Genomic DNA, 26,415 nt, shown 5'->3' with positions numbered 1-26,415 from the left:
TTGCAGGGGGGAGTTTTCTTCCCTTGAAAGAAAATGCCTAACTCATTCACAAATACAACCCTTATCCTCACAGCAACATTGGTTATGTCCGCAGCAGTACTGACCCGTGACTATATATGCACAGCTGCTTCCAACAAAACAGCAATCTTGTGTTAGTAACTCTAAAGCTGTGAGTGCCAATTCTGAAACAATCTCATCCTTCTGCAGAAATATTTCCCATAATGACAAAGTGGCCAATACGGGGATTGAACCCGTGACCTTGGTGTTATAAGCACCACGCTCTAACCAACTGAGCTAACCGGCCAGCTGAGAGTCTCTTTCCCTTGGAAAAAAATGCCTAACTCATTCACACATAAAACCCTTATCCTCACAACAACCTAAAGAAAAACTACATGTGATCTGAAGGAAATTCATGAATATGACAATTATCTTCAAACTGACTTGTAGCCTGCATCACATTTAAGTAGAACTGGGACAAAGAAGGTTAAATGCATCTCATTGGTCATTTCCCACAGCAGTACTGACCTGTGACCATTTATGGACTGCTGCTTCCAACAAAACAGCAAACTTGTCATAGTAAATCTAAAGCTGTGGGTGGGAATTCTGCATCAATCTCATGCTTCTGCAGAAATATTTCCCAAATTGACAAAGTGGCCAATACTGGGATCAATTTCGCTAACTTGGCGAGATTAGCACCATGCTCAGTCAGAAAAAGTATGCCTTCTGACTGGAGCATAGGAGGGAGGCCAGTTGCAGGGGGGAGTTTTCTTTCCTTGAAAGAAAATGCCTAACTCATTCACAAATACAACCCTTATCCTCACAACAACATTGGTTATGTCCGCAGCAGTACTGACCCGTGACTATGTATGCACAGCTGCTTCCAACAAAACAGCAATCTTGTGTTAGTAACTCTAAAGCTGTGAGTGCCAATTCTGCATCAATCTCATCCTTCTGCAGAAATATTTCCCAAAATGACAAAGTGGCCAATACAGGGATCGAACATGTGACTTTGGCGTTATTAGCACCACGCTCTAACCAACTGAGCTAACCGGCCAGCTGAGAAGCATATTTCTGACTGGACCATAAGAGGGAGGCCAGTTGCAGGGGGATTATTTCTTCCCTTGAAAAAAAAATGCCTAACTCATTCACACATAAAACCCTTATCCTCACAACAACCTAAAGAAAAACTACATGTGATCTGAAGGAAATTCATGAATATGACAATTATCTTCAAACTGACTTGTAGCCTGCATCACATTTAAGTAGAAATGGGACAAAGAAGGTTAAATGTATCTCATTGGTCATTTCCCACAGCAGTACTGACCTGTGACCATTTATGGACTGCTGCTTCCAACAAAACAGCAAACTAGTCATAGTAAATCTAAAGCTGTGGGTGGGAATTCTGCATCAATCTCATGCTTCTGCAGAAATATTTCCCAAATTGACAAAGTGGCCAATACTGGGATCAAATTCGCTAACTTGGCGTGATTAGCACCATGCTCAGTCAGAAAAAGTATGCCTTCTGACTGGAGCATAGGAGGGAGGCCAGTTGCAGGGGGGAGTTTTCTTCCCTTGAAAGAAAATGCCTAACTCATTCACAAATACAACCCTTATCCTCACCGCAACATTGGTTATGTCCGCAGCAGTACTGACCCGTGACTATGTATGCACAGCTGCTTCCAACAAAACAGCAATCTTGTGTTAGTAACTCTAAAGCTGTGAGTGCCAATTCTGCATCAATCTCATCCTTCTGCAGAAATATTTCCCAAAATGACAAAGTGGCCAATGCGGGGATCGAACCTGTGACTTTGGCGTTATTAGCACCACGCTCTAACCAACTGAGCTAACCGGCCAGCTGAGAAGCAAATTTCTGACTGGACCATAAGAGGGAGGCCAGTTGCAGGGGGATTTTTTCTTCCCTTGAAAAAAAAATGCCTAACTCATTCACACATAAAACCCTTATCCTCACAACAACCTAAAGAAAAACTACATGTGATCTGAAGGAAATTCATGAATATGACAATTATCTTCAAACTGACTTGTAGCCTGCATCACATTTAAGTAGAAATGGGACAAAGAAGGTTAAATGTATCTCATTGGTCATTTCCCACAGCAGTACTGACCTGTGACCATTTATGGACTGCTGCTTCCAACAAAACAGCAAACTAGTCATAGTAAATCTAAAGCTGTGGGTGGGAATTCTGCATCAATCTCATGCTTCTGCAGAAATATTTCCCAAATTGACAAAGTGGCCAATACTGGGATCAAATTCGCTAACTTGGCGTGATTAGCACCATGCTCAGTCAGAAAAAGTATGCCTTCTGACTGGAGCATAGGAGGGAGGCCAGTTGCAGGGGGGAGTTTTCTTCCCTTGAAAGAAAATGCCTAACTCATTCACAAATACAACCCTTATCCTCACCGCAACATTGGTTATGTCCGCAGCAGTACTGACCCGTGACTATGTATGCACAGCTGCTTCCAACAAAACAGCAATCTTGTGTTAGTAACTCTAAAGCTGTGAGTGCCAATTCTGCATCAATCTCATCCTTCTGCAGCAATATTTCCCAAAATGACAAAGTGGCCAATACGGGGATCGAACCCGTGACCTTGGCGTTATTAGCACCACGCTCTAACCAACTGAGCTAACCTACCAGCTGAGAGTCTCTTTCCCTTGGAAAAAAATGCCTAACTCATTCACACATAAAACCCTTATCCTCACAACAACCTAAAGAAAAACTACATGTGATCTGAAGGAAATTCATGAATATGACAATTATCTTCAAACTGACTTGTAGCCTGCATCACATTTAAGTAGAACTGGGACAAAGAAGGTTTAATGCATCTCATTGGTCATTTCCCACAGCAGTACTGACCTGTGACCATTTATGGACTGCTGCTTCCAGCAAAACAGGAAACTAGTCATAGTAAATCTAAAGCTGTGGGTGGGAATTCTGCATCAATCTCATGCTTCTGCAGAAATATTTCCCAAATTGACAAAGTGGCCAATACTGGGATCAATTTCGCTAACTTGGCGAGATTAGCACCATGCTCAGTCAGAAAAAGTATGCCTTCTGACTGGAGCATAGGAGGGAGGCCAGTTGCAGGGGGGAGTTTTCTTCCCTTGAAAGAAAATGCCTAACTCATTCACAAATACAACCCTTATCCTCACAACAACATTGGTTATGTCCCGCAGCAGTACTGACCCGTGACCATGTATGCACAGCTGCTTCCAACAAAACAGCAATCTTGTGTTAGTAACTCTAAAGCTGTGAGTGCCAATTCTGCATCAATCTCATGCTTCTGCAGAAATATTTCCCAAAATGACAAGGAGGCCAATATGGGGACCCGTGACCTTGCCATTATTAGCACCACGCTCTAACCAAATGAGCTAACCAGCCAGCTGAGAGTTTTGTTTCTGACTCAAGCATAAGCAGGAGGCCAGTTGTAGGGGGATGTTTTCTTCCCTTGGAAAAAAAATGCCTAACTCATTCACACACACAACCCTTATCCTCACAACAACCTAAAGAAAAACGCCATGTGATCTGAAGGAAATTCATGAATATTACAATTATCTTCAAACTGACTTGTGGCCTGAATCACATTTAAGTAGTACTGCGACAAAGAAGGTTAAATGCATCTCATTGGTCATTTCCCACAGCAGTACTGACCTGTGACCATTTATGGACTGCTGCTTCCAACAAAACAGCAAACTTGTCATAGTAAATCTAAAGCTGTGGGTGGGAATTCTGCATCAATCTAATGCTTCTGCAGACATTTTTCCCAAATTGACAAAGTGGCCAATACTGGGATCAAATTCGCTAACTTGGCGTGATTAGCACAATGCTCAGTCAGAAAAAGTATGCTTCTGACTGGAGCATAGGAGGGAGGCCAGTTGCAGGGGGGAGTTTTCTTTCCTTGAAAGAAAATGCCTAACTCATTCACAAATACAACCCTTATCCTCACAACAACATTGGTTATGTCCGCAGCAGTACTGACCCGTGACTATGTATGCACAGCTGCTTCCAACAAAACAGCAATCTTGTGTTAGTAACTCTAAAGCTGTGAGTGCCAATTCTGCATCAATCTCATCCTTCTGCAGAAATATTTCCCAAAATGACAAAGTGGCCAATACGGGGATCGAACCCGTGACCTTGGTGTTATTAGCACCACGCTGTAACCAACTGAGCTAACCAGCCAGCTGAGAGGCATATTTCTGACTGGACCATAAGAGGGAGGCCAGTTGCAGGGGAATTTTTTCTTCCCTTGGAAAAAAAATGCCTAACTCATTCACAAATACAACCCTTATCCTCACAACAACCTAAAGAAAAACTACATGTGATCTGAAGGAAATTCATGAATATGACAATTATCTTCAAACTGACTTGTAGCCTGCATCACATTTAAGTAGAACTGGGACAAAGAAGGTTAAATGCATCTCATTGGTCATTTCCCACAGCAGTACTGACCTGTGACCATTTATGGACTGCTGCTTCCAACAAAACAGCAAACTAGTCATAGTAAATCTAAAGCTGTGGGTGGGAATTCTGCATCAATCTCATGCTTCTGCAGAAACATTTCCCAAATTGACAAAGTGGCCAATACTGGGATCAAATTCGCTAACTTGGCGTGATTAGCACCATGCTCAGTCAGAAAAAGTATGCCTTCTGACTGGAGCATAGGAGGGAGGCCAGTTGCAGGGGGGAGTTTTCTTCCCTTGAAAGAAAATGCCTAACTCATTCACAAATACAACCCTTATCCTCACAACAACATTGGTTATGTCCCGCAGCAGTACTGACCCGTGACCATGTATGCACAGCTGCTTCCAACAAAACAGCAAACTTGTGTTAGTAACTCTAAAGCTGTGAGTGCCAATTCTGCATCAATCTCATGCTTCTGCAGAAATATTTCCCAAAATGACAAAGTGGCCAATAAGGGGATCGAACCCATGACCTTGGCGTTATTAGCACCATGCTCTAACCAACTGAGCTAACCGGCCAGCTGAAAGTCTTTTTCCCTTGGAAAAAAAATGCCTAACTCATTCACACATAAAACCCTTATCCTCACAACAACCTAAAGAAAAACTACATGTGATCTGAAGGAAATTCATGAATATGACAATTATCTTCAAACTGACTTGTAGCCTGCATCACATTTAAGTAGAACTGGGACAAAGAAGGTTAAATGCATCTCATTGGTCATTTCCCACAGCAGTACTGACCTGTGACCATTTATGGACTGCTGCTTCCAACAAAACAGGAAACTAGTCATAGTAAATCTAAAGCTGTGGGTGGGAATTCTGCATCAATCTCATGCTTCTGCAGAAATATTTCCCAAATTGACAAAGTGGCCAATACTGGGATCAAATTCGCTAACTTGGCGTGATTAGCACCATGCTCAGTCAGAAAAAGTATGCCTTCTGACAGGAGCATAGGAGGGAGGCCAGTTGCAGGGGGGAGTTTTCTTCCCTTGAAAGAAAATGCCTAACTCATTCACAAATACAACCCTTATCCTCACCGCAACATTGGTTATGTCCGCAGCAGTACTGACCCGTGACTATGTATGCACAGCTGCTTCCAACAAAACAGCAATCTTGTGTTAGTAACTCTAAAGCTGTGAGTGCCAATTCTGCATCAATCTCATCCTTCTGCAGAAATATTTCCCAAAATGACTAAGTGGCCAATATGGGGATCGAACCCGTGACCTTGGCGTTATTAGCACCACGCTCTAACCAACTGAGCTAACCGGCCAGCTGAGAGTCTCTTTCCCTTGGAAAAAAATGCCTAACTCATTCACACATAAAACCCTTATCCTCACAACAACCTAAAGAAAAACTACATGTGATCTGAAGGAAATTCATGAATATGACAATTATCTTCAAACTGACTTGTAGCCTGCATCACATTTAAGTAGAACTGGGACAAACAAGGTTAAATGCATCTCATTGGTCATTTCCCACAACAGTACTGACCTGTGACCATTTATGGACTGCTGCTTCCAACAAAACAGCAAACTAGTCATAGTAAATCTAAAGCTGTGGATGGGAATTCTGCATCAATCACATGTTTCTGCAGAAATATTTCCCAAATTGACAAAGTGGCCAATACTGGGATCAAATTCGCTAACTTGGCGTGATTAGCACCATGCTCAGTCAGAAAAAGTATGCCTTCTGACTGGAGCATAGGAGCGAGGCCAGTTGCAGGGGGGAGTTTTCTTCCCTTGAAAGAAAATGCCTAACTCATTCACAAATACAACCCTTATCCTCACCGCAACATTGGTTATGTCCGCAGCAGTACTGACCCGTGACTATGTATGCACAGCTGCTTCCAACAAAACAGCAATCTTGTGTTAGTAACTCTAAAGCTGTGAGTGCCAATTCTGCATCAATCTCATGCTTCTGCAGAAATATTTCCCAAAATGACAAAGTGGCCAATACGGGGATCAAACCCGTAACCTTGGCGTTATTAGCACCACGCTCTAACCAACTGAGCTAACCAGCCAGCTGAGAGGCATATTTCTAACTGGAGCATAAGAGGGAGGCCAGTTGCAGGGGGATTTTTTCTTCCCTTGGAAAGAAAATGCCTAACTCATTCACACATAAAACCCTTATCCTCACAACAACCTAAAGAAAAACTACATGTGATCTGAAGGAAATTCATGAATATGACAATTATCTTCAAACTGACTTGTAGCCTGCATCACATTTAAGTAGAACTGGGACAAAGAAGGTTAAATGCATCTCATTGGTCATTTCCCACAGCAGTACTGACCTGTGACCATTTATGGACTGCTGCTTCCAACAAAACAGGAAACTAGTCATAGTAAATCTAAAGCTGTGGGTGGGAATTCTGCATCAATCTCATGCTTCTGCAGAAATATTTCCTAAATTGACAAAGTGGCCAATACTGGGATCAAATTCGCTAACTTGGCGTTATTAGCACCATGCTCAGTCAGAAAAAGTATGCCTTCTGACTGGAGCATAGGAGGGAGGCCAGTTGCAGGGGGGAGCTTTCTTCCCTTGAAAGAAAATGCCTAACTCATTCACAAATACAACCCTTATCCTCACAACAACATTAGTTATGTCCGCAGCAGTACTGACCCGTGACTATGTATGCACAGCTGCTTCCAACAAAACAGCAATCTTGTGTTAGTAACTCTAAAGCTGTGAGTGCCAATTCTGCATCAATCTCATCCTTCGGCAGAAATATTTCCCAAAATGACAAAGTGGCCAATACGGGGATCGAACCCGTGACCTTGGCTTTATTAGCAACACGCTCTAACCAACTGAGCTAACCGGCCAGCTGAAAGGCATATTTCTGACTGGAGCATAAGAGGGAGGCCAGTTGCAGGGGGACTTTTTCTTCCCTTGGAAAAAAAATGCCTAACTCATTCACACATAAAACCCTTATCCTCACAACAACCTAAAGAAAAACTACATGTGATCTGAAGGAAATTCATGAATATGACAATTATCTTCAAACTGACTTGTAGCCTGCATCACATTTAAGTAGAACTGGGACAAAGAAGGTTAAATGCATCTCATTGGTCATTTCCCACAGCAGTACTGACCTGTGACCATTTATCGACTGCTGCTTCCAACAAAACAGCAAACTAGTCATAGTAAATCTAAAGCTGTGGGTGGGAATTCTGCATCAATCTCATGCTTCTGCAGAAATATTTCCCAAATTGACAAAGTGGCCAATACTGGGATCAAATTCGCTAACTTGGCGTGATTAGCACCATGCTCAGTCAGAAAAAGTATGCCTTCTGACTGGAGCATAGGAGGGAGGCCAGTTGCAGGGGGGAGTTTTCTTCCCTTGAAAGAAAATGCCTAACTCATTCACAAATACAACCCTTATCCTCACAACAACATTGGTTATGTCCCGCAGCAGTACTGACCCGTGACCATGTATGCACAGCTGCTTCCAACAAAACAGCAATCTTGTGTTAGTAACTCTAAAGCTGTGAGTGCCAATTCTGCATCAATCTCATGCTTCTGCAGAAATATTTCCCAAAATGACAAGGAGGCCAATACGGGGACCCGTGACCTTGCCATTATTAGCACCACGCTCTAACCAAATGAGCTAAACAGCCAGCTGAGAGTTTTGTTTCTGACTCAAGCATAAGCAGGAGGCCAGTTGTAGGGGGATGTTTTCTTCCCTTGGAAAAAAAATGCCTAACTCATTCACACAGACAACCATTATCCTCACAACAACCTAAAGAAAAACTCCATGTGATCTGAAGGAAATTCATGAATATTACAATTATCTTCAAACTGACTTGTGGCCTGCATCACATTTAAGTAGTACTACGACAAAGAAGGTTAAATGCATCTCATTGGTCATTTCCCACAGCAGTACTGACCTGTGACCATTTATGGACTGCTGCTTCCAACAAAACAGCAAACTTGTCATAGTAAATCTAAAGCTGTGGGTGGGAATTCTGCATCAATCTAATGCTTCTGCAGACATTTTTCCCAAATTGACAAAGTGGCCAATACTGGGATCAAATTCGCTAACTTGGTGTGATTAGCACCATGCTCAGTCAGAAAAAGTATGCTTCTGACTGGAGCATAGGAGGGAGGCCAGTTGCAGGGGGGAGTTTTCTTTCCTTGAAAGAAAATGCCTAACTCATTCACAAATACAACCCATATCCTCACAACAACATTGGTTATGTCCGCAGCAGTACTGACCCGTGACTATGTATGCACAGCTGCTTCCAACAAAACAGCAATCTTGTGTTAGTAACTCTAAAGCTGTGAGTGCCAATTCTGCATCAATCTCATGCTTCTGCAGAAATATTTCCCAAATTGACAAAGTGGCCAATACTGGGATCAAATTCGCTAACTTGGCGTGATTAGCACCATGCTCAGTCAGAAAAAGTATGCCTTCTGACTGGAGCATAGGAGGGAGGCCAGTTGCAGGGGGGAGTTTTCTTCCCTTGAAAGAAAATGCCTAACTCATTCACAAATACAACCCTTATCCTCACAACAACATTGGTTATGTCCGCAGCAGTACTGACCCGTGACTATATATGCACAGCTGCTTCCAACAAAACAGCAATCTTGTGTTAGTAACTCTAAAGCTGTGAGTGCCAATTCTGCATCAATCTCATCCTTCTGCAGAAATATTTCCCAAAATGACAAAGTGGCCAATACAGGGATCGAACCTGTGACTTTGGCGTTATTAGCACCACGCTCTAACCAACTGAGCTAACCGGCCAGCTGAGAAGCATATTTCTGACTGGACCATAAGAGGGAGGCCAGTTGCAGGGGGATTTTTTCTTCCCTTGAAAAAAAAATGCCTAACTCATTCACACATAAAACCCTTATCCTCAAAACAACCTAAAGAAAAACTACATGTGATCTGAAGGAAATTCATGAATATGACAATTATCTTCAAACTGACTTGTAGCCTGCATCACATTTAAGTAGAAATGGGACAAAGAAGGTTAAATGTATCTCATTGGTCATTTCCCACAGCAGTACTGACCTGTGACCATTTATGGACTGCTGCTTCCAACAAAACAGCAAACTAGTCATAGTAAATCTAAAGCTGTGGGTGGGAATTCTGCATCAATCTCATGCTTCTGCAGAAATATTTCCCAAATTGACAAAGTGGCCAATACTGGGATCAAATTCGCTAACTTGGCGTGATTAGCACCATGCTCAGTCAGAAAAAGTATGCCTTCTGACTGGAGCATAGGAGGGAGGCCAGTTGCAGGGGGGAGTTTTCTTCCCTTGAAAGAAAATGCCTAACTCATTCACAAATACAACCCTTATCCTCACCACAACATTGGTTATGTCCGCAGCAGTACTGACCTGTGACTATGTATGCACAGCTGCTTCCAACAAAACAGCAATCTTGTGTTAGTAACTCTAAAGCTGTGAGTGCCAATTCTGCATCAATCTCATCCTTCTGCAGAAATATTTCCCAAAATGACAAAGTGGCCAATACGGGGATCGAACCTGTGACTTTGGCGTTATTAGCACCACGCTCTAACCAACTGAGCTAACCGGCCAGCTGAGAAGCATATTTCTGACTGGACCATAAGAGGGAGGCCAGTTGCAGGGGGATTTTTTCTTCCCTTGAAAAAAAAATGCCTAACTCATTCACACATAAAACCCTTATCCTCACAACAACCTAAAGAAAAACTACATGTGATCTGAAGGAAATTCATGAATATGACAATTATCTTCAAACTGACTTGTAGCCTGCATCACATTTAAGTAGAAATGGGACAAAGAAGGTTAAATGTATCTCATTGGTCATTTCCCACAGCAGTACTGACCTGTGACCATTTATGGACTGCTGCTTCCAACAAAACAGCAAACTAGTCATAGTAAATCTAAAGCTGTGGGTGGGAATTCTGCATCAATCTCATGCTTCTGCAGAAATATTTCCCAAATTGACAAAGTGGCCAATACTGGGATCAAATTCGCTAACTTGGCGTGATTAGCACCATGCTCAGTCAGAAAAAGTATGCCTTCTGACTGGAGCATAGGAGGGAGGCCAGTTGCAGGGGGGAGTTTTCTTCCCTTGAAAGAAAATGCCTAACTCATTCACAAATACAACCCTTATCCTCACCGCAACATTGGTTATGTCCGCAGCAGTACTGACCGGTGACTATGTATGCACAGCTGCTTCCAACAAAACAGCAATCTTGTGTTAGTAACTCTAAAGCTGTGAGTGCCAATTCTGCATCAATCTCATCCTTCTGCAGAAATATTTCCCAAAATGACAAAGTGGCCAATACGGGGATCGAACCCGTGACCTTGGCGTTATTAGCACCACGCTCTAACCAACTGAGCTAACCGGCCAGCTGAGAGTCTCTTTCCCTTGGAAAAAAATGCCTAACTCATTCACACATAAAACCCTTATCCTCACAACAACCTAAAGAAAAACTACATGTGATCTGAAGGAAATTCATGAATATGACAATTATCTTCAAACTGACTTGTAGCCTGCATCACATTTAAGTAGAACTGGGACAAAGAAGGTTAAATGCATCTCATTGGTCATTTCCCACAGCAGTACTGACCTGTGACAATTTATGGACTGCTGCTTCCAACAAAACAGCAAACTAGTCATAGTAAATCTAAAGCTGTGGGTGGGAATTCTGCATCAATCTCATGCTTCTGCAGAAATATTTCCCAAATTGACAAAGTGGCCAATACTGGGATCAAATTCGCTAACTTGGCGTGATTAGCACCATGCTCAGTCAGAAAAAGTATGCCTTCTGACTGGAGCATAGGAGGGAGGCCAGTTGCAGGGGGGAGTTTTCTTCCCTTGAAAGAAAATGCCTAACTCATTCACAAATACAACCCTTATCCTCACAGCAACATTGGTTATGTCCGCAGCAGTACTGACCCGTGACTATATATGCACAGCTGCTTCCAACAAAACAGCAATCTTGTGTTAGTAACTCTAAAGCTGTGAGTGCCAATTCTGAAACAATCTCATCCTTCTGCAGAAATATTTCCCAAAATGACAAAGTGGCCAATACGGGGATTGAACCCGTGACCTTGGTGTTATTAGCACCACGCTCTAACCAACTGAGCTAACCGGCCAGCTGAGAGTCTCTTTCCCTTGGAAAAAAATGCCTAACTCATTCACACATAAAACCCTTATCCTCACAACAACCTAAAGAAAAACTACATGTGATCTGAAGGAAATTCATGAATATGACAATTATCTTCAAACTGACTTGTAGCCTGCATCACATTTAAGTAGAACTGGGACAAAGAAGGTTAAATGCATCTCATTGGTCATTTCCCACAGCAGTACTGACCTGTGACCATTTATGGACTGCTGCTTCCAACAAAACAGCAAACTTGTCATAGTAAATCTAAAGCTGTGGGTGGGAATTCTGCATCAATCTCATGCTTCTGCAGAAATATTTCCCAAATTGACAAAGTGGCCAATACTGGGATCAATTTCGCTAACTTGGCGAGATTAGCACCATGCTCAGTCAGAAAAAGTATGCCTTCTGACTGGAGCATAGGAGGGAGGCCAGTTGCAGGGGGGAGTTTTCTTTCCTTGAAAGAAAATGCCTAACTCATTCACAAATACAACCCTTATCCTCACAACAACATTGGTTATGTCCGCAGCAGTACTGACCCGTGACTATGTATGCACAGCTGCTTCCAACAAAACAGCAATCTTGTGTTAGTAACTCTAAAGCTGTGAGTGCCAATTCTGCATCAATCTCATCCTTCTGCAGAAATATTTCCCAAAATGACAAAGTGGCCAATACAGGGATCGAACATGTGACTTTGGCGTTATTAGCACCACGCTCTAACCAACTGAGCTAACCAGCCAGCTGAGAAGCATATTTCTGACTGGACCATAAGAGGGAGGCCATTTGCAGGGGGATTATTTCTTCCCTTGAAAAAAAAATGCCTAACTCATTCACACATAAAACCCTTATCCTCACAACAACCTAAAGAAAAACTACATGTGATCTGAAGGAAATTCATGAATATGACAATTATCTTCAAACTGACTTGTAGCCTGCATCACATTTAAGTAGAAATGGGACAAAGAAGGTTAAATGTATCTCATTGGTCATTTCCCACAGCAGTACTGACCTGTGACCATTTATGGACTGCTGCTTCCAACAAAACAGCAAACTAGTCATAGTAAATCTAAAGCTGTGGGTGGGAATTCTGCATCAATCTCATGCTTCTGCAGAAATATTTCCCAAATTGACAAAGTGGCCAATACTGGGATCAAATTCGCTAACTTGGCGTGATTAGCACCATGCTCAGTCAGAAAAAGTATGCCTTCTGACTGGAGCATAGGAGGGAGGCCAGTTGCAGGGGGGAGTTTTCTTCCCTTGAAAGAAAATGCCTAACTCATTCACAAATACAACCCTTATCCTCACCGCAACATTGGTTATGTCCGCAGCAGTACTGACCCGTGACTATGTATGCACAGCTGCTTCCAACAAAACAGCAATCTTGTGTTAGTAACTCTAAAGCTGTGAGTGCCAATTCTGCATCAATCTCATCCTTCTGCAGAAATATTTCCCAAAATGACAAAGTGGCCAATGCAGGGATCGAACCTGTGACTTTGGCGTTATTAGCACCACGCTCTAACCAACTGAGCTAACCGGCCAGCTGAGAAGCAAATTTCTGACTGGACCATAAGAGGGAGGCCAGTTGCAGGGGGATTTTTTCTTCCCTTGAAAAAAAAATGCCTAACTCATTCACACATAAAACCCTTATCCTCACAACAACCTAAAGAAAAACTACATGTGATCTGAAGGAAATTCATGAATATGACAATTATCTTCAAACTGACTTGTAGCCTGCATCACATTTAAGTAGAAATGGGACAAAGAAGGTTAAATGTATCTCATTGGTCATTTCCCACAGCAGTACTGACCTGTGACCATTTATGGACTGCTGCTTCCAACAAAACAGCAAACTAGTCATAGTAAATCTAAAGCTGTGGGTGGGAATTCTGCATCAATCTCATGCTTCTGCAGAAATATTTCCCAAATTGACAAAGTGGCCAATACTGGGATCAAATTCGCTAACTTGGCGTGATTAGCACCATGCTCAGTCAGAAAAAGTATGCCTTCTGACTGGAGCATAGGAGGGAGGCCAGTTGCAGGGGGGAGTTTTCTTCCCTTGAAAGAAAATGCCTAACTCATTCACAAATACAACCCTTATCCTCACCGCAACATTGGTTATGTCCGCAGCAGTACTGACCCGTGACTATGTATGCACAGCTGCTTCCAACAAAACAGCAATCTTGTGTTAGTAACTCTAAAGCTGTGAGTGCCAATTCTGCATCAATCTCATCCTTCTGCAGAAATATTTCCCAAAATGACAAAGTGGCCAATGCAGGGATCGAACCTGTGACTTTGGCGTTATTAGCACCACGCTCTAACCAACTGAGCTAACCGGCCAGCTGAGAAGCAAATTTCTGACTGGACCATAAGAGGGAGGCCAGTTGCAGGGGGATTTTTTCTTCCCTTGAAAAAAAAATGCCTAACTCATTCACACATAAAACCCTTATCCTCACAACAACCTAAAGAAAAACTACATGTGATCTGAAGGAAATTCATGAATATGACAATTATCTTCAAACTGACTTGTAGCCTGCATCACATTTAAGTAGAAATGGGACAAAGAAGGTTAAATGTATCTCATTGGTCATTTCCCACAGCAGTACTGACCTGTGACCATTTATGGACTGCTGCTTCCAACAAAACAGCAAACTAGTCATAGTAAATCTAAAGCTGTGGGTGGGAATTCTGCATCAATCTCATGCTTCTGCAGAAATATTTCCCAAATTGACAAAGTGGCCAATACTGGGATCAAATTCGCTAACTTGGCGTGATTAGCACCATGCTCAGTCAGAAAAAGTATGCCTTCTGACTGGAGCATAGGAGGGAGGCCAGTTGCAGGGGGGAGTTTTCTTCCCTTGAAAGAAAATGCCTAACTCATTCACAAATACAACCCTTATCCTCACCGCAACATTGGTTATGTCCGCAGCAGTACTGACCCGTGACTATGTATGCACAGCTGCTTCCAACAAAACAGCAATCTTGTGTTAGTAACTCTAAAGCTGTGAGTGCCATTTCTGCATCAATCTCATCCTTCTGCAGAAATATTTCCCAAAATGACAAAGTGGCCAATACGGGGATCGAACCCGTGACCTTGGCGTTATTAGCACCACGCTCTAACCAACTGAGCTAACCGGCCAGCTGAGAGTCTCTTTCCCTTGGAAAAAAATGCCTAACTCATTCACACATAAAACCCTTATCCTCACAACAACCTAAAGAAAAACTACATGTGATCTGAAGGAAATTCATGAATATGACAATTATCTTCAAACTGACTTGTAGCCTGCATCACATTTAAGTAGAACTGGGACAAAGAAGGTTAAATGCATCTCATTGGTCATTTCCCACAGCAGTACTGACCTGTGACCATTTATGGACTGCTGCTTCCAGCAAAACAGGAAACTAGTCATAGTAAATCTAAAGCTGTGGGTGGGAATTCTGCATCAATCTCATGCTTCTGCAGAAATATTTCCCAAATTGACAAAGTGGCCAATACTGGGATCAATTTCGCTAACTTGGCGAGATTAGCACCATGCTCAGTCAGAAAAAGTATGCCTTCTGACTGGAGCATAGGAGGGAGGCCAGTTGCAGGGGGGAGTTTTCTTCCCTTGAAAGAAAATGCCTAACTCATTCACAAATACAACCCTTATCCTCACCGCAACATTGGTTATGTCCGCAGCAGTACTGACCCGTGACTATGTATGCACAGCTGCTTCCAACAAAACAGCAATCTTGTGTTAGTAACTCTAAAGCTGTGAGTGCCAATTCTGCATCAATCTCATCCTTCTGCAGAAATATTTCCCAAAATGACAAAGTGGCCAATACGGGGATCGAACCTGTGACTTTGGCGTTATTAGCACCACGCTCTAACCAACTGAGCTAACCGGCCAGCTGAGAAGCATATTTCTGACTGGACCATAAGAGGGAGGCCAATTGCAGGGGGATTTTTTCTTCCCTTGAAAAAAAAATGCCTAACTCATTCACACATAAAACCCTTATCCTCACAACAACCTAAAGAAAAACTACATGTGATCTGAAGGAAATTCATGAATATGACAATTATCTTCAAACTGACTTGTAGCCTGCATCACATTTAAGTAGAAATGGGACAAAGAAGGTTAAATGTATCTCATTGGTCATTTCCCACAGCAGTACTGACCTGTGACCATTTATGGACTGCTGCTTCCAACAAAACAGCAAACTAGTCATAGTAAATCTAAAGCTGTGGGTGGGAATTCTGCATCAATCTCATGCTTCTGCAGAAATATTTTCCAAATTGACAAAGTGGCCAATACTGGGATCAAATTCGCTAACTTGGCGTGATTAGCACCATGCTCAGTCAGAAAAAGTATGCCTTCTGACTGGAGCATAGGAGGGAGGCCAGTTGCAGGGGGGAGTTTTCTTCCCTTGAAAGAAAATGCCTAACTCATTCACAAATACAACCCTTATCCTCACCGCAACATTGGTTATGTCCGCAGCAGTACTGACCCGTGACTATGTATGCACAGCTGCTTCCAACAAAACAGCAATCTTGTGTTAGTAACTCTAAAGCTGTGAGTGCCAATTATGCATCAATCTCATCCTTCTGCAGAAATATTTCCCAAAATGACAAAGTGGCCAATACGGGGATCGAACCCGTGACCTTGGCGTTATTAGCACCACGCTCTAACCAACTTAGCTAACCGGCCAGCTGAGAGTCTCTTTCCCTTGGAAAAAAGTGCCTAACTCATTCACACATAAAACCCTTATCCTCACAACAACCTAAAGAAAAACTACATGTGATCTGAAGGAAATTCATGAATATGACAATTATCTTCAAACTGACTTGTAGCCTGCATCACATTTAAGTAGAACTGGGACAAAGAAGGTTAAATGCATCTCATTGGTCATTTCCCACAGCAGTACTGACCTGTGACCATTTATGGACTGCTGCTTCCAACAAAACAGCAAACTAGTCATAGTAAATCTAAAGCTGTGGGTGGGAATTCTGCATCAATCTCATGCTTCTGCAGAAATATTTCCCAAATTGACAAAGTGGCCAATACTGGGATCAAATTCGCTAACTTGGCGTGATTAGCACCATGCTCAGTCAGAAAAAGTATGCCTTCTGACTGGAGCATAGGAGGGAGGCCAGTTGCAGGGGGGAGTTTTCTTCCCTTGAAAGAAAATGCCTAACTCATTCACAAATACAACCCTTATCCTCACCGCAACATTGGTTATGTCCGCAGCAGTACTGACCCGTGACTATGTATGCACAGCTGCTTCCAACAAAACAGCAATCTTGTGTTAGTAACTCTAAAGCTGTGAGTGCCAATTCTGCATCAATCTCATCCTTCTGCAGAAATATTTCCCAAAATGACAAAGTGGCCAATGCAGGGATCGAACCTGTGACTTTGGCGTTATTAGCACCACGCTCTAACCAACTGAGCTAACCGGCCAGCTGAGAAGCAAATTTCTGACTGGACCATAAGAGGGAGGCCAGTTGCAGGGGGATTTTTTCTTCCCTTGAAAAAAAAATGCCTAACTCATTCACACATAAAACCCTTATCCTCACAACAACCTAAAGAAAAACTACATGTGATCTGAAGGAAATTCATGAATATGACAATTATCTTCAAACTGACTTGTAGCCTGCATCACATTTAAGTAGAAATGGGACAAAGAAGGTTAAATGTATCTCATTGGTCATTTCCCACAGCAGTACTGACCTGTGACCATTTATGGACTGCTGCTTCCAACAAAACAGCAAACTAGTCATAGTAAATCTAAAGCTGTGGGTGGGAATTCTGCATCAATCTCATGCTTCTGCAGAAATATTTCCCAAATTGACAAAGTGGCCAATACTGGGATCAAATTCGCTAACTTGGCGTGATTAGCACCATGCTCAGTCAGAAAAAGTATGCCTTCTGACTGGAGCATAGGAGGGAGGCCAGTTGCAGGGGGGAGTTTTCTTCCCTTGAAAGAAAATGCCTAACTCATTCACAAATACAACCCTTATCCTCACCGCAACATTGGTTATGTCCGCAGCAGTACTGACCCGTGACTATGTATGCACAGCTGCTTCCAACAAAACAGCAATCTTGTGTTAGTAACTCTAAAGCTGTGAGTGCCATTTCTGCATCAATCTCATCCTTCTGCAGAAATATTTCCCAAAATGACAAAGTGGCCAATACGGGGATCGAACCCGTGACCTTGGCGTTATTAGCACCACGCTCTAACCAACTGAGCTAACCGGCCAGCTGAGAGTCTCTTTCCCTTGGAAAAAAATGCCTAACTCATTCACACATAAAACCCTTATCCTCACAACAACCTAAAGAAAAACTACATGTGATCTGAAGGAAATTCATGAATATGACAATTATCTTCAAACTGACTTGTAGCCTGCATCACATTTAAGTAGAACTGGGACAAAGAAGGTTAAATGCATCTCATTGGTCATTTCCCACAGCAGTACTGACCTGTGACCATTTATGGACTGCTGCTTCCAGCAAAACAGGAAACTAGTCATAGTAAATCTAAAGCTGTGGGTGGGAATTCTGCATCAATCTCATGCTTCTGCAGAAATATTTCCCAAATTGACAAAGTGGCCAATACTGGGATCAATTTCGCTAACTTGGCGAGATTAGCACCATGCTCAGTCAGAAAAAGTATGCCTTCTGACTGGAGCATAGGAGGGAGGCCAGTTGCAGGGGGGAGTTTTCTTCCCTTGAAAGAAAATGCCTAACTCATTCACAAATACAACCCTTATCCTCACCGCAACATTGGTTATGTCCGCAGCAGTACTGACCCGTGACTATGTATGCACAGCTGCTTCCAACAAAACAGCAATCTTGTGTTAGTAACTCTAAAGCTGTGAGTGCCAATTCTGCATCAATCTCATCCTTCTGCAGAAATATTTCCCAAAATGACAAAGTGGCCAATACGGGGATCGAACCTGTGACTTTGGCGTTATTAGCACCACGCTCTAACCAACTGAGCTAACCGGCCAGCTGAGAAGCATGTTTCTGACTGGACCATAAAAGGGAGGCCAATTGCAGGGGGATTTTTTCTTCCCTTGAAAAAAAAATGCCTAACTCATTCACACATAAAACCCTTATCCTCACAACAACCTAAAGAAAAACTACATGTGATCTGAAGGAAATTCATGAATATGACAATTATCTTCAAACTGACTTGTAGCCTGCATCACATTTAAGTAGAAATGGGACAAAGAAGGTTAAATGTATCTCATTGGTCATTTCCCACAGCAGTACTGACCTGTGACCATTTATGGACTGCTGCTTCCAACAAAACAGCAAACTAGTCATAGTAAATCTAAAGCTGTGGGTGGGAATTCTGCATCAATCTCATGCTTCTGCAGAAATATTTTCCAAATTGACAAAGTGGCCAATACTGGGATCAAATTCGCTAACTTGGCGTGATTAGCACCATGCTCAGTCAGAAAAAGTATGCCTTCTGACTGGAGCATAGGAGGGAGGCCAGTTGCAGGGGGGAGTTTTCTTCCCTTGAAAGAAAATGCCTAACTCATTCACAAATACAACCCTTATCCTCACCGCAACATTGGTTATGTCCGCAGCAGTACTGACCCGTGACTATGTATGCACAGCTGCTTCCAACAAAACAGCAATCTTGTGTTAGTAACTCTAAAGCTGTGAGTGCCAATTCTGCATCAATCTCATCCTTCTGCAGAAATATTTCCCAAAATGACAAAGTGGCCAATACGGGGATCGAACCCGTGACCTTGGCGTTATTAGCACCACGCTCTAACCAACTTAGCTAACCGGCCAGCTGAGAGTCTCTTTCCCTTGGAAAAAAGTGCCTAACTCATTCACACATAAAACCCTTATCCTCACAACAACCTAAAGAAAAACTACATGTGATCTGAAGGAAATTCATGAATATGACAATTATCTTCAAACTGACTTGTAGCCTGCATCACATTTAAGTAGAACTGGGACAAAGAAGGTTAAATGCATCTCATTGGTCATTTCCCACAGCAGTACTGACCTGTGACCATTTATGGACTGCTGCTTCCAACAAAACAGCAAACTAGTCATAGTAAATCTAAAGCTGTGGGTGGGAATTCTGCATCAATCTCATGCTTCTGCAGAAATATTTCCCAAATTGACAAAGTGGCCAATACTGGGATCAAATTCGCTAACTTGGCGTGATTAGCACCATGCTCAGTCAGAAAAAGTATGCCTTCTGACTGGAGCATAGGAGAGAGGCCAGTTGCAGGGGGATTTTTTCTAACCTTGGAAAAAAAATGCCTAACTCATTCACACATACAACCCTTATCCTCACAACAACCTAAAGAAAAACTACATGTGATCTGAAGGAAATTCATGAATATTACAATTATCTTCAAACTGACTTGTGGCCTGCATCACATTTAAGTAGAACTGGGACAAAGAAGGTTAAATGCATCTCATTGGAAGTGCCGCAGCAGTACTGACCCGTGACCATTTATGGACTGCTGCTTCCAACAAAACAGCAAACTAGTCATAATAAATCTAAAGCTGTGGGTGGGAATTCTGCATCAATCTCATGCTTCTGCAGAAATATTTCCCAAATTGACAAAGTGGCCAATGCTGGGATCAAATTCGCTAACTTGGCGTGATTAGCACCATGCTCAGTCAGAAAAAGTATGCCTTCTGACTGGAGCATAGGAGGGAGGCCAGTTGCAGGGGGGAGTTTTCTTCCCTTGAAAGAAAATGCCTAACTCATTCACAAATACAACCCTTATCCTCACAACAACATTGTTATGTCCCGCAGCAGTACTGACCCGTGACCATGTATGCACAGCTGCTACCAACAAAACAGCAATCTTGTGTTAGTAACTCTAAAGCTGTGAGTGCCAATTCTGCATCAATCTCATGCTTCTGCAGAAATATTTCCCAAAATGACAAAGTGGCCAATACGGGGATCGAACCCATGACCTTGCGTTATTAACACCACGCTCTAACCAACTGAGCTAACCGGCCAGCTGAGAGGCATATTTCTAACTGGAGTATAAGAGGGAGGCCAGTTGCAGGGGGATTTTTTCTTCCCTTGGAAAAAAAATGCCTAACTCATTCACACATAAAACCCTTATCCTCACAACAACCTAAAGAAAAACTACATGTGATCTGAAGGAAATTCACGAATATGACAATTATCTTCAAACTGACTTGTAGCCTGCATCACATTTAAGTAGAACTGGGACAAAGAAGGTTAAATGCATCTCATTGGTCATTTCCCACAGCAGTACTGACCTGTGACCATTTATGGACTGCTGCTTCCAACAAAACAGCAAACTAGTCATAGTAAATCTAAAGCTGTGGGTGGGAATTCTGCATCAATCTCATGCTTATGCAGAAATATTTCCCAAATTAATAAAGTGGCCAATAGTAGGATCAAATTCGCTATCTTGGCGTGATTAGCACCATGCTCAGTCAGAAAAAGTATGCCTTCTGACTGGAGCATAGGAGGGAGGCCAGTTGCAGGGGGGAGTTTTCTTCCCTTGAAAGAAAATGCCTAACTCATTCACAAATACAACCCTTATCCTCACAGCAACATTGGTTATGTCCGCAGCAGTAATGACCCGTGACTATGTATGCACAGCTGCTTCCAACAAAACAGCAATCTTGTGTTAGTAACTCTGAAGCTGTGAGTGCCAATTCTGCATCAATCTCATCCTTCTGCAGAAATATTTCCCAAAATGACAAAGTGGCCAATACGGGGATCAAACCCGTGACCTTGGCGTTATTAGCACCACGCTCTGACCAACTGAGCTAACCGGCCAGCTGAGAGGCATATTTCTAACTGGAGTATAAGAGGGAGGCCAGTTGCAGGGGGATTTTTTCTTCCCTTGGAAAAAAATGCCTAACTCATTCACACATAAAACCCTTATCCTCACAACAACCTAAAGAAAAACTACATGTGATCTGAAGGAAATTCACGAATATGACAATTATCTTCAAACTGACTTGTAGCCTGCATCACATTTAAGTAGAACTGGGACAAAGAAGGTTAAATGCATCTCATTGGTCATTTCCCACAGCAGTACTGACCTGTGACCATTTATGGACTGCTGCTTCCAACAAAACAGCAAACTAGTCATAGTAAATCTAAAGCTGTGTGTGGGACTCCTGCATCAATCTCATCCTTCTGCAGAAATATTTCCCAAATTGACAAAGTGGCCAATACTGGGATCAAATTCGCTAACTTGGCGTGATTAGCACCATGCTCAGTCAGAAAAAGTATGCCTTCTGACTGGAGCATAGGAGGGAGGCCAGTTGCAGGGGGGAGCTTTCTTCCCTTGAAAGAAAATGCCTAACTCATTCACAAATACAACCCTTATCCTCACAACAACATTGGTCATGTCCCGCAGCAGTACTGACCCGTGACCATGTATGCACAGCTGCTTCCAACAAAACAGCAATCTTGTGTTAGTAACTCTAAAGCTGTGAGTGCCAATTCTGCATCAATCTCATGCTTCTGCAGAAATATTTCCCAAAATGACAAAGTGGCCAATACGGGGATCGAACCCATGACCTTGGCGTTATTAGCACCACGCTCTAACCAACTGAGCTAACCGGCCAGCAGAGAGGATAATTATAACTGGAGCATAAGAGGGAGGCCAGTTGCAGGGGGATTTTTTCTTCCCTTGGAAAAAAAATGCCTAACTCATTCACACATAATACCCTTATCCTCACAACAACCTAAAGAAAAACTACATGTGATCTGAAGGAAATTCATGAATATGACAATTATCTTCAAACTGACTTGTAGCCTGCATCACATTTAAGTAGAACTGGGACAAAGAAGGTTAAATGCATCTCATTGGTCATTTCCCACAGCAGTACTGACCTGTGACCATTTATGGACTGCTGCTTCCAACAAAACAGCAAACTAGTCATAGTAAATCTAAAGCTGTGGGTGGGAATTCTGCATCAATCTCATGCTTCTGCAGAAATATTTCCCAAATTGACAAAGTGGCCAATACTGGGATCAAATCCGCTAACTTGGCGTGATTAGCACCATGCTCAGTCAGAAAAAGTATGCCTTCTGACTGGAGCATAGGAGGGAGGCCAGTTGCAGGGGGATTTTTTCTAACCTTGGAAAAAAAATGCCTAACTCATTCACACATACAACCCTTATCCTCACAACAACCTAAAGAAAAACTACATGTGATCTGAAGGAAATTCATGAATATTACAATTATCTTCAAACTGACTTGTGGCCTGCATCACATTTAAGTAGAACTGGGACAAAGAAGGTTAAATGCATCTCATTGGAAGTGCCGCAGCAGTACTGACCCGTGACCATTTATGGACTGCTGCTTCCAACAAAACAGCAAACTAGTCATAATAAATCTAAAGCTGTGGGTGGGAATTCTGCATCAATCTCATGCTTCTGCAGAAATATTTCCCAAATTGACAAAGTGGCCAATGCTGGGATCAAATTCGCTAACTTGGCGTGATTAGCACCATGCTCAGTCAGAAAAAGTATGCCTTCTGACTGGAGCATAGGAGGGAGGCCAGTTGCAGGGGGGAGTTTTCTTCCCTTGAAAGAAAATGCCTAACTCATTCACAAATACAACCCTTATCCTCACAACAACATTGTTATGTCCCGCAGCAGTACTGACCCGTGACCATGTATGCACAGCTGCTTCCAACAAAACAGCAATCTTGTGTTAGTAACTCTGAAGCTGTGAGTGCCAATTCTGCATCAATCTCATCCTTCTGCAGAAATATTTCCCAAAATGACAAAGTGGCCAATACGGGGATCAAACCCGTGACCTTGGCATTATTAGCACCACGCTCTGACCAACTGAGCTAACCGGCCAGCTGAGAGGCATATTTCTAACTGGAGTATAAGAGGGAGGCCAGTTGCAGGGGGATTTTTTCTTCCCTTGGAAAAAAATGCCTAACTCATTCACACATAAAACCCTTATCCTCACAACAACCTAAAGAAAAACTACATGTGATCTGAAGGAAATTCACGAATATGACAATTATCTTCAAACTGACTTGTAGCCTGCATCACATTTAAGTAGAACTGGGACAAAGAAGGTTAAATGCATCTCATTGGTCATTTCCCACAGCAGTACTGACCTGTGACCATTTATGGACTGCTGCTTCCAACAAAACAGCAAACTAGTCATAGTAAATCTAAAGCTGTGTGTGGGACTCCTGCATCAATCTCATCCTTCTGCAGAAATATTTCCCAAATTGACAAAGTGGCCAATACTGGGATCAAATTCGCTAACTTGGCGTGATTAGCACCATGCTCAGTCAGAAAAAGTATGCCTTCTGACTGGAGCATAGGAGGGAGGCCAGTTGCAGGGGGGAGCTTTCTTCCCTTGAAAGAAAATGCCTAACTCATTCACAAATACAACCCTTATCCTCACAACAACATTGGTCATGTCCCACAGCAGTACTGACCCGTGACCATGTATGCACAGCTGCTTCCAACAAAACAGCAATCTTGTGTTAGTAACTCTAAAGCTGTGAGTGCCAATTCTGCATCAATCTCATGCTTCTGCAGAAATATTTCCCAAAATGACAAAGTGGCCAATACGGGGATCGAACCCATGACCTTGGCGTTATTAGCACCACGCTCTAACCAACTGAGCTAACCGGCCAGCAGAGAGGATAATTCTAACTGGAGCATAAGAGGGAGGCCAGTTGCAGGGGGATTTTTTCTTCCCTTGGAAAAAAAATGCCTAACTCATTCACACATAATACCCTTATCCTCACAACAACCTAAAGAAAAACTACATGTGATCTGAAGGAAATTCATGAATATGACAATTATCTTCAAACTGACTTGTAGCCTGCATCACATTTAAGTAGAACTGGGACAAAGAAGGTTAAATGCATCTCATTGGTCATTTCCCACAGCAGTACTGACCTGTGACCATTTATGGACTGCTGCTTCCAACAAAACAGCAAACTAGTCATAGTAAATCTAAAGCTGTGGGTGGGAATTCTGCATCAATCTCATGCTTCTGCAGAAATATTTCCCAAATTGACAAAGTGGCCAATACTGGGATCAAATCCGCTAACTTGGCGTGATTAGCACCATGCTCAGTCAGAAAAAGTATGCCTTCTGACTGGAGCATAGGAGGGAGGCCAGTTGCAGGGGGGAGCTTTCTTCCCTTGAAAGAAAATGCCTAACTCATTCACAAATACAACCCTTATCCTCACAACAACATTGGTCATGTCCCACAGCAGTACTGACCCGTGACCATGTATGCACAGCTGCTTCCAACAAAACAGCAATCTTGTGTTAGTAACTCTAAAGCTGTGAGTGCCAATTCTGCATCAATCTCATGCTTCTGCAGAAATATTTCCCAAAATGACAAAGTGGCCAATACGGGGATCAAACCCGTGACCTTGGCGTTATTAGCACCACGCTCTGACCAACTGAGCTAACCAGCCAGCTGAGAGGCATATTTCTAACTGGAGTATAAGAGGGAGGCCAGTTGCAGGGGGATTTTTTCTTCCCTTGGAAAAAAATGCCTAACTCATTCACACATAAAACCCTTATCCTCACAACAACCTAAAGAAAAACTACATGTGATCTGAAGGAAATTCACGAATATGACAATTATCTTCAAACTGACTTTTAGCCTGCATCACATTTAAGTAGAACTGGGACAAAGAAGGTTAAATGCATCTCATTGGTCATTTCCCACAGCAGTACTGACCTGTGACCATTTATGGACTGCTGCTTCCAACAAAACAGCAAACTAGTCATAGTAAATCTAAAGCTGTGTGTGGGACTCCTGCATCAATCTCATCCTTCTGCAGAAATATTTCCCAAATTGACAAAGTGGCCAATACTGGGATCAAATTCGCTAACTTGGCGTGATTAGCACCATGCTCAGTCAGAAAAAGTATGCCTTCTGACTGGAGCATAGGAGGGAGGCCAGTTGCAGGGGGGAGCTTTCTTCCCTTGAAAGAAAATGCCTAACTCATTCACAAATACAACCCTTATCCTCACAACAACATTGGTCATGTCCCACAGCAGTACTGACCCGTGACCATGTATGCACAGCTGCTTCCAACAAAACAGCAATCTTGTGTTAGTAACTCTAAAGCTGTGAGTGCCAATTCTGCATCAATCTCATGCTTCTGCAGAAATATTTCCCAAAATGACAAAGTGGCCAATACGGGGATCGAACCCATGACCTTGGCGTTATTAACACCACGCTCTAACCAACTGAGCTAACCGGCCAGCAGAGAGGATAATTCTAACTGGAGCATAAGAGGGAGGCCAGTTGCAGGGGGATTTTTTCTTCCCTTGGAAAAAAAATGCCTAACTCATTCACACATAATACCCTTATCCTCACAACAACCTAAAGAAAAACTACATGTGATCTGAAGGAAATTCATGAATATGACAATTATCTTCAAACTGACTTGTAGCCTGCATCACATTTAAGTAGAACTGGGACAAAGAAGGTTAAATGCATCTCATTGGTCATTTCCCACAGCAGTACTGACCTGTGACCATTTATGGACTGCTGCTTCCAACAAAACAGCAAACTAGTCATAGTAAATCTAAAGCTGTGGGTGGGAATTCTGCATCAATCTCATGCTTCTGCAGAAATATTTCCCAAATTGACAAAGTGGCCAATACTGGGATCAAATCCGCTAACTTGGCGTGATTAGCACCATGCTCAGTCAGAAAAAGTATGCCTTCTGACTGGAGCATAGGAGGGAGGCCAGTTGCAGGGGGGAGTTTTCTTCCCTTGAAAGAAAATGCCTAACTCATTCACAAATACAACCCTTATCCTCACAACAACATTGGTTATGTCCCGCAGCAGTACTGACCCGTGACCATGTATGC

General features: G+C 42.6%; 20 non-coding genes across 20 annotated transcripts; all 20 read right to left on the bottom strand.

The window, feature by feature from the left end:
• Positions 1-230: 230 nt before the first annotated feature.
• On the bottom strand, positions 231-304 carry TRNAI-UAU (transfer RNA isoleucine (anticodon UAU)). Its single transcript has one exon. It is a non-coding gene; the product is annotated as a tRNA-Ile (tRNA).
• Positions 305-4,922: 4,618 nt separating this feature from the next.
• TRNAI-AAU (transfer RNA isoleucine (anticodon AAU)) lies at positions 4,923-4,996 on the bottom strand. The gene has a single exon. It is a non-coding gene; the product is annotated as a tRNA-Ile (tRNA).
• Positions 4,997-5,673: 677 nt separating this feature from the next.
• Positions 5,674-5,747, bottom strand: TRNAI-AAU (transfer RNA isoleucine (anticodon AAU)). The gene has a single exon. It is a non-coding gene; the product is annotated as a tRNA-Ile (tRNA).
• Positions 5,748-6,423: 676 nt separating this feature from the next.
• TRNAI-AAU (transfer RNA isoleucine (anticodon AAU)) lies at positions 6,424-6,497 on the bottom strand. The gene has a single exon. It is a non-coding gene; the product is annotated as a tRNA-Ile (tRNA).
• Positions 6,498-9,144: 2,647 nt separating this feature from the next.
• On the bottom strand, positions 9,145-9,218 carry TRNAI-AAU (transfer RNA isoleucine (anticodon AAU)). Its single transcript has one exon. It is a non-coding gene; the product is annotated as a tRNA-Ile (tRNA).
• A 1,524-nt stretch (positions 9,219-10,742) lies between these two features.
• TRNAI-AAU (transfer RNA isoleucine (anticodon AAU)) lies at positions 10,743-10,816 on the bottom strand. The gene has a single exon. It is a non-coding gene; the product is annotated as a tRNA-Ile (tRNA).
• A 676-nt stretch (positions 10,817-11,492) lies between these two features.
• Positions 11,493-11,566, bottom strand: TRNAI-AAU (transfer RNA isoleucine (anticodon AAU)). The gene has a single exon. It is a non-coding gene; the product is annotated as a tRNA-Ile (tRNA).
• A 1,475-nt stretch (positions 11,567-13,041) lies between these two features.
• TRNAI-AAU (transfer RNA isoleucine (anticodon AAU)) lies at positions 13,042-13,115 on the bottom strand. The gene has a single exon. It is a non-coding gene; the product is annotated as a tRNA-Ile (tRNA).
• Positions 13,116-13,840: 725 nt separating this feature from the next.
• On the bottom strand, positions 13,841-13,914 carry TRNAI-AAU (transfer RNA isoleucine (anticodon AAU)). Its single transcript has one exon. It is a non-coding gene; the product is annotated as a tRNA-Ile (tRNA).
• A 725-nt stretch (positions 13,915-14,639) lies between these two features.
• TRNAI-AAU (transfer RNA isoleucine (anticodon AAU)) lies at positions 14,640-14,713 on the bottom strand. Its single transcript has one exon. It is a non-coding gene; the product is annotated as a tRNA-Ile (tRNA).
• A 1,475-nt stretch (positions 14,714-16,188) lies between these two features.
• Positions 16,189-16,262, bottom strand: TRNAI-AAU (transfer RNA isoleucine (anticodon AAU)). The gene has a single exon. It is a non-coding gene; the product is annotated as a tRNA-Ile (tRNA).
• A 676-nt stretch (positions 16,263-16,938) lies between these two features.
• On the bottom strand, positions 16,939-17,012 carry TRNAI-AAU (transfer RNA isoleucine (anticodon AAU)). The gene has a single exon. It is a non-coding gene; the product is annotated as a tRNA-Ile (tRNA).
• A 725-nt stretch (positions 17,013-17,737) lies between these two features.
• Positions 17,738-17,811, bottom strand: TRNAI-AAU (transfer RNA isoleucine (anticodon AAU)). Its single transcript has one exon. It is a non-coding gene; the product is annotated as a tRNA-Ile (tRNA).
• A 1,475-nt stretch (positions 17,812-19,286) lies between these two features.
• TRNAI-AAU (transfer RNA isoleucine (anticodon AAU)) lies at positions 19,287-19,360 on the bottom strand. Its single transcript has one exon. It is a non-coding gene; the product is annotated as a tRNA-Ile (tRNA).
• Positions 19,361-21,283: 1,923 nt separating this feature from the next.
• On the bottom strand, positions 21,284-21,357 carry TRNAI-AAU (transfer RNA isoleucine (anticodon AAU)). Its single transcript has one exon. It is a non-coding gene; the product is annotated as a tRNA-Ile (tRNA).
• Positions 21,358-22,082: 725 nt separating this feature from the next.
• TRNAI-AAU (transfer RNA isoleucine (anticodon AAU)) lies at positions 22,083-22,156 on the bottom strand. Its single transcript has one exon. It is a non-coding gene; the product is annotated as a tRNA-Ile (tRNA).
• Positions 22,157-23,329: 1,173 nt separating this feature from the next.
• TRNAI-AAU (transfer RNA isoleucine (anticodon AAU)) lies at positions 23,330-23,403 on the bottom strand. The gene has a single exon. It is a non-coding gene; the product is annotated as a tRNA-Ile (tRNA).
• Positions 23,404-24,128: 725 nt separating this feature from the next.
• Positions 24,129-24,202, bottom strand: TRNAI-AAU (transfer RNA isoleucine (anticodon AAU)). The gene has a single exon. It is a non-coding gene; the product is annotated as a tRNA-Ile (tRNA).
• A 725-nt stretch (positions 24,203-24,927) lies between these two features.
• Positions 24,928-25,001, bottom strand: TRNAI-AAU (transfer RNA isoleucine (anticodon AAU)). Its single transcript has one exon. It is a non-coding gene; the product is annotated as a tRNA-Ile (tRNA).
• A 725-nt stretch (positions 25,002-25,726) lies between these two features.
• Positions 25,727-25,800, bottom strand: TRNAI-AAU (transfer RNA isoleucine (anticodon AAU)). Its single transcript has one exon. It is a non-coding gene; the product is annotated as a tRNA-Ile (tRNA).
• Positions 25,801-26,415: the final 615 nt, after the last annotated feature.

The sequence above is a fragment of the Ambystoma mexicanum genome, chromosome 1p, assembly GCF_040938575.1.
Source record: "Ambystoma mexicanum isolate Mex_15411 chromosome 1p, UKY_AmexF1_1, whole genome shotgun sequence".
In the NCBI taxonomy this organism is placed as follows: domain Eukaryota; kingdom Metazoa; phylum Chordata; class Amphibia; order Caudata; family Ambystomatidae; genus Ambystoma; species Ambystoma mexicanum.
Note: the sequence above shows the minus strand (reverse complement) of the source record. Positions and strands in the feature narration are given on the sequence as shown.